The 7,193-nt window shown below is 39.9% G+C and overlaps 1 long non-coding RNA gene across 1 annotated transcript; it reads right to left on the reverse strand.

Moving 5' to 3' along the window:
- Positions 1-327: 327 nt before the first annotated feature.
- On the reverse strand, positions 328-1,426 carry LOC131879284 (uncharacterized). The gene is made up of 2 exons (XR_009373129.1): positions 773-1,426; positions 328-710 (listed from the first exon to the last, which is right to left on the reverse strand). It is a non-coding gene; the product is annotated as an uncharacterized LOC131879284 (long non-coding RNA).
- Positions 1,427-7,193: the final 5,767 nt, after the last annotated feature.

Below are 7,193 nucleotides of genomic sequence, written 5' to 3' on the forward strand. Positions count from 1 at the left end.
ATTAATCAATTCATCGAAGAATATATCTTTTTTCGCTTGCACTTCTGTAGTATTGAATATTGAATCCCATGGTGTAGCAATGGCTTTAAGCATACTATACGAGATCCCCGCTAATCCTTTAGTCAAACAAACCAAATAAAAAGTCTCGCCACGCGCGGATTATCGTGGACAGGGTGGAACCGTTCCAAGGCTCGCCATCTCACGGTGATGGCGAGGTCCATTAGCTTGATGAAAATCCTTAAAATAAACATGATAGCGAGAACATGTTCATTCAGATGGAAATGTTCTCACGAGAAAATGAACTATTAGGCACAAGTGTCAAGAAAATAAATGGAACCCACGTCATCCGGGATTTATTCTCAGACTAAAAAACATAACTCTCTTGGGTGTGCAGACCTTCAATACTTGGAACCTGCACCATTACTCTGACACATGAAGAACGGCAGATCTTGACATTGGATTTCGAATCATGAATAGGTAAGGGATCATTCTTCTGGGAATGGTAGAACAAACTGGTCTGGAATTGGGTTTGGCTGATTGTCTGAAAAGCTTGGAACCAAATGGAAAGCCGAGAAAAGAGGCCATGGAAAGTGTACGTCGTTTCCGAGTCAAATAGTGTCGTTGATAGAATGGGTGGTCATTGTTATGGAACGTCGAGGTTTGGCTATCGGCCTTTTTCTGCGCAAACTTTTCAATGACATGTTTAGATCCTAAAAATGAATTCACATGTAAAACATGGACCAGACTATTTTCTCACTTCAAAAGTAGTTACCTTTAGGATGATAAGGGCCGGTTTGATGAATTCGGATATATCTGTTATTTATGAGCATGTCCCCGGGATTTGGGAAAGTCATGCCCAAAATGACCAAGATGAGGTACATGGACAGTGTCTTTCTCGGGATTTTCATGTCTATTGGACCCACGCCCTTCAAGACACCTTCAGGGACTGCCACTAATAACGACTTCAACTCGTCATTTTATAGAAAATTATGGGGTTTTCCACCAATCCATTGCCGTTTGATTCCATTTCAATGAACGCCTCATGGGATTTAGGCATTGAAAATGATTACACTCCAATCAGAACCACTGCTATCCAAAAAAGAGGACTTAGAAAAGCTCCTTGCAACACACTTTTCCTTACAGAAAATGGAACTACTCAAGATTGGCCAGGAATGTTTTGAGAGCAACAAACATAATCACCATTTGGCACGATTTCAATAACGAACGGGACGAACAAAAGCAGGGATCCACCCGTGCCATCATTCGACACCTCATTGGCCGCATGCAGTGAATACTCCGCGGACTACTCAACCGACTCATCAGTAGCATATGGTAAACACCCCATCTCCTGAAGGTTAAGTAGTCCTCAGTGTTAATAGGACGTATCCTTTCATCTCGACGCCACCGCTGTTCTTGGGTCCTTTGGGATGCATCACTCTCTTGTTAGGCTCTGATTTGCATAAGGGGAGTGAGAATGGATACATACTGCGTACGCACTGTACATACACTGAGTGGAGATGATGAGCAGCAAAAAGTCAGTTTGCTATGACAGAACAAAATGGGTGAGTCAGGATCCACCCCCAAAGATCTCATCACATGTCGGTGGATACAGCCAGTGGTGGGTATTGTTAAGGACAACTTTAACGCCGCTTATCATGAAACTCTTATTTTTCACTAATTGCCAATCTTAAGTTGACCAGAAAATATACCATTTTGAAAGCACGATTGGCAAAGTGTATCGCAAAATAATTAATTTGACTTGTTATTGCAAAATTACTTTATTTTTTTGTAGCTTTGGTCGCTCAGACAAAAAAGTAAACACGTTTCGAAACACTAGCTTGTAAAATTCATTGATGAAAAAAGAATTGAACCAGAGCTGATAGCTCGACATACTTGCAAAGTAACGAGTCCGTCAACGTCACTAATCAACGTGTTACGTTTCAGCGCCCACCTCTGAATGTAAACGTAGTTGCTCGGTCTCTACAAATGAGACGCTCGTTTCCGACCAGAGTTTGGATGGTGGCCGGATATAATGGGTTGTGAGTGGTATGAATTGGCAAAATGGCTTTCAAGATTATCAATATGCACACCAACACTCGGATAAGCCGTGTCCCATTGGAATGGGAAAGAGGTTATCACCTCAAACCAGATGGAAATGGGAAGGAGGGGCCATTATTCAGAGATAGTAGCCCTGCTCCTGATGCCTGGACAGACGACACACCGTCTTAATTACGGCTACATCCACACGGAGGTGATGACAGCCGTCGCTGAATAAGGATTGTGGAAACGATGATTTGAATAAGGATTAGGAACTTCTTTGGACTGTTATCTTCAGTTCCTGCCATATCTGACAAGGGTTTCCTGCCAACTGACTTCGACCATTCAAGTAAAGAGTCCATAATAGTAGGTTATCCCTTCGTTTAGATCTTCCATAACATTTAACACCCTCAATTATGGTGGGTTTCATCCCTGGATGGAGGCGAGTGTGAATTTTGGCAGTGTTTTTGGATGGTTTCGAGGTGATGAATCTCTTTTTGCTTTCTTTTCATAGTACTCACAGGATATGTTTCCCTTCCATGCTCCTCCATCTCTCGTCATTGTGACTTTCAGAGACCCCATAATGTGCTTTTGAAATCTCTTGGGAGCTCGGGTGCCACAATACGGTGGTGATTTTCGAACTTGCACTTGCGCACTTACTCTACTCTACCATACTACAAAGTGCCATCTCGCATGTATAGTGTTAGTTATATTCCATTCCATTTTTACTCTTCTATGGCCTGTGCAAATTGAAGAAAAGCTATTTGGACGACGAGGATTCAACTCACAAAAAAAAAGATCTCGATACTCAATGAGAGGTGAAAAAATCTGGGAAATATTCAACCCACGGCTTTTTGTCTCATGTCAAACTGGGAGACGATTGATTCAAAGCCCTTCCCGCCCGACCTCATTGAATTTCAAAGTTTCAGGCACAGCTCAGAGACACTGTCCGTGTGTGCTATTGACCCTCTTAGTGTGAAGGGTAGGGAAGGAAGGACCCTGGGTGAGAGGGCTCATGGTATTATGGCTCCACACGACACTCAGACACCTCGGACAGTCTGTTGGTTTTAGGATTTTATGGCAGTTTTATCACCCCTTTTCAATGTACTACCCATGCCGAAGACGACTATCGTCGCCCTCTGACGGATGTGGAAACGGCCAGTGTTATATTGGGATACCAGGATCGAGAAAAGGGCTGACATTTATTTTTGTGTAATGGTTCGAAAAACGCATGTTATTTCGGACCACAGGAAACGGATGGATGTGGCTACGAATTACTTGGATGCTAATTTTGAAGGTGCCGAACCTAGAATGACTGATTCAGTCAATTATAATGTAACGGATTAATTTTAACAAAACTATTTGACCACCAACCTCTCATGGAGGTAATGACCAGTTGTAACTTTGAACTAAAGTCAACTAAAATCATCTGAATGATAAGAAACTCAGGATTCTATCAGTGGATAAAGTAGCAAAATACCTCTGAAGTATATTTCAAATGCATATCGAATTTCTATGTCTGATTAAAGATGACTTGACTTTGTGGCTAGAATCTTAGGTTTAGTCTCATTCGACAAATAAAAGGCCAAAAACTTTCAGGACCGTAAAAATTAAACAAAAACCTAGGTAACAATAGATTTCGGAAAAGATACGTTTGAATAATAGCTACTTGTATTGAACAGGCGACGAAATCTTTAAACGCAGGCACCCATGAAAAACACTAACCAGATCACATAGAGGATTGAAGGAAAGGTCTTCGAGGTCTAAATTTCAAAGGTGAGTTCGGGAAGCCAAAAAGGACCCGCATAGGCCAATGAAAGAATGTGTGGCAAATGCTAGGACAAAAAAAAAGAACTTTTTTCAAATGAACAATGTCTAGTTCAGTTTTTGTTTATAACTAACAGAAGTCGGGGAGCAAGGAGTGTTAAGAAAGCACAATTTATTCAGCAATAAGATGCATGACAAAGAGCGTAGAGTTTGAACGGACTATAATAGCAACTGAAATATCCAAGTCTCTTGGATAGAATAAGACATTCTAAGGGTATCAATTTTACACGACACAATGCCCTTTTTTTTCAAAGTGGCAACTGTCAGACATATTTGATCGGTCAAAATGAAAGATGAATGAAGATAATTCGAATGTTCATTTTTCGATTTTGTGGTGCATAACCGGGCAGAAATTTGGTCGCTCAGAAAAGCTCAATTTGCATATTTGAAATACTGCATCTGTTTGTGACGTGACCAAGTCTTCAGAGCTCAGAAGGAGCCAATATGGGCGTGTCATCTTTACCCGCTAAATGCGATTCCACCCCCTTTTCTGGGCCAGATGTGGTTTCATCTATCTGGCCCTTCCTTCCATCCACTCAGCTTCCGAATAATATGTGAGTGAATAAGAATGGATGAACGGAAGAAAGAGACAAAAGTAAGGGCGGCTTTACACTAGGATGGAAAACCAAGATTGAATCCGGTTTGAGGAGTGAAGTGGGACTAGTGCTGGGGCGAGTTTTTCGCAATATGAGTCTTTTTGTTCGACCTTAGCACAGTGAAAGACTAGAGCCCTCTGCTGGACTCAAATCTTATGAAGGACTCGCCCCAGCAATACTCCAACTTCAATCCTCACTCCGGTTTAAATCTCGGTTTTCCATCCTAGTGTAAAGCCGCTCCAAGTCGTAAGTGGGCAGCACATAGATGGATTGAAATCAAACCCATTGAAATATGCCGAAAGTTTTTGAATTTGGCTCTTGAAATTGAAAGGGATTGTCGTGACAACCATGGCCAATTTCAGGTGCCACTCTCATTCCGTGGTTGAAAAGAGGTGGGAGCGCTAATCCGTCAAAAGACATGTTGTTGATAACAATTATATGATTTCAATCTTCTAAGAACCGTACAGTTTAAAAAAATTACTTGTTACTTGTTGGTGTGAGAAAGGAGATGGAAAATCAAATAACTTTAGGATTTATCAATTCTTTCGGACTCAATTCAGTTGAAGTGGAATTCAAATGTTAGTCACAATTAGATTTGATTACAATTAACTAGGGCTTACGGAAAAAAGTTAAGCGTTACCGTCACTTTTGCAGAAAAGGAGAAAGAAAAAATAGAGAAGAAAACAGAAAAAAAGAAAAACTGAGTAAAAAACGTTCCTCCGATTTTTATCGTTTAGTAAATATAAAGTGAAACAAATGACGCCCGTGATTATCTATGTCATTCCATCAGTAATAGATAATTCATTCCATTTGAGACGGAGCTTTTAAAAAATCGGGTAGGAAACCTTATATACAATTCTTAAATTGCTCGTTTAGAAAAGAAGAAAGTAACAGTTACGGAAGGACAAAAACACCAGTTCCGTTGCCAGTACTGTTTCTTTTTCAAAAAAGTAATGCATTACGGGTAGCGTTAATCAAGCCCTGCAATTAACAGTGGTTTAAATCGTGAAACATTTGGGAAAATGTTGTGGAAACTAATATGTATAGGCCTGCGAATTTCTTGCAAATAAAAGTCGCTTCAAGATATAGGCAAAGTAAAGCATTGAAGCATATTAAGAAGCTCGAAACTTGCAAAAACAACATTTGTGGCAAACCCTGACCCAAAAAAGTGAATTTCTTAATAGGGCCAAGGTCGTTTTTTTAACGTACTTCATTCTTCGTCGATAATTTTAAATCAAAACGTTTCATGGACTGGAAAAATTGAGTTCAAAAGGGTCCAAAAAAGAATCGGAATGCAATGGGACACCCTCGCATTGTTTCGTGAGTGCATATTTTTAGCTGCGATTTGTACCCAGTTGCACCTACTGCGAGTGTCAGAGAGTTTCGTCAACGCACATTTTGAAATGCGACTGGATACAGTTTAGTACTTTCGCATTTTAAAATTTGCTTTCACGAAACCACGTGGGGGTACCCCATTAGCTTCAAAGCGGTACATGATTTCTTTGGCCAAAATTGCTATAAAATGTGCTATTTGGTACTTGATCAGTTTTATTTTGTTAATCTAGATAAATTCCTAGTGAATTCCCCCATGTGTGGAAACATCAAACCAAGGCAACTTTTCAATGGCTCATTTTATTCAGAGCTGTATTACTTAGTTTTACAATGTGAACAATGCAAAGATAGATCTACTTGTTATGATTGAGCCCTGCTTTCTCAAACAGCTTCTAACTGGTGTTAGATGTTATGAAATTCGTCGCGCTCTCCTTTTGGTAGCATTGATTTTAGTAATCTGATTAGAAAACAAGTTAACAGCATTAAGATACTTGATATGGTTAGATAGTTATGGCGTAACTAATTAATGCGCAAACGAATTGTGCTCAGGTTAATGTGTTCCATTCCAAGAGTAACTTTTATAAGCTTTACAATGAATGTTAGGCCAAGAAAAATCGTACCACACACATACTAAGAAACTGGCCACAACTCCTCTTTCCTCCTCCCCAATATTAATACTGTGATACGGGATACGTGCTAAAACATATATATTCAGACTTTTAACGAGATAAAATAAGAGATTACGACAATGGCTGCCTTCCACATACTGAGGTTCAAGTCTGGTTTCCCTCCGACGTCAGGGTGACTCCTGCTCGGGAATCGATATCGCAGGGTGACCCAGGGAGAGATATCAGAGACAGTGTTACAACTGTCTGATAGAAATTCCCCTCAAACTATATTCCTAGATCTCTGCGTCCCAGAATCGTGCCCCAAAAAAAACCATGCCAAGCATTATATATTTGAGCATTGTGCTAATGTAAACCTTTTTGTAACCTGCATGTCTCGCAGTCAAGAATATTGATACTTAAAAATTGATCTTTCAAATGATGGAAAAGTAAACCATAATACGGCGCAACACAATTTTAGCCATACGCCAAACCTTTCATTCTGAACCGCTTGATTTTATTGAGACAGAGATAAAAACGAGCAATAATGTCCACATTAGAGGTCCAGATTACAGTTTCAAGTGAAAGTCAATTCGAACATAATTTCCTTTTCAGCTTGCCTGCAATTATAACACTAATAAAAAAGATATGGTTCTGTAAGCAGTTGCTTAAAAATGCATTCTTAATAAAGTTCATCACCTCCAGTTCTCTCTTTTTATATCTCTTCTTTTATCTTTCATAGAGTATTTTATGTCTCTTTTAACAAATGTTTGAGAAAGGTCTCCCGCGTGCATTG

The sequence above is a fragment of the Tigriopus californicus genome, chromosome 4 (assembly GCF_007210705.1).
Source record: "Tigriopus californicus strain San Diego chromosome 4, Tcal_SD_v2.1, whole genome shotgun sequence".
Classification (NCBI taxonomy): domain Eukaryota; kingdom Metazoa; phylum Arthropoda; class Copepoda; order Harpacticoida; family Harpacticidae; genus Tigriopus; species Tigriopus californicus.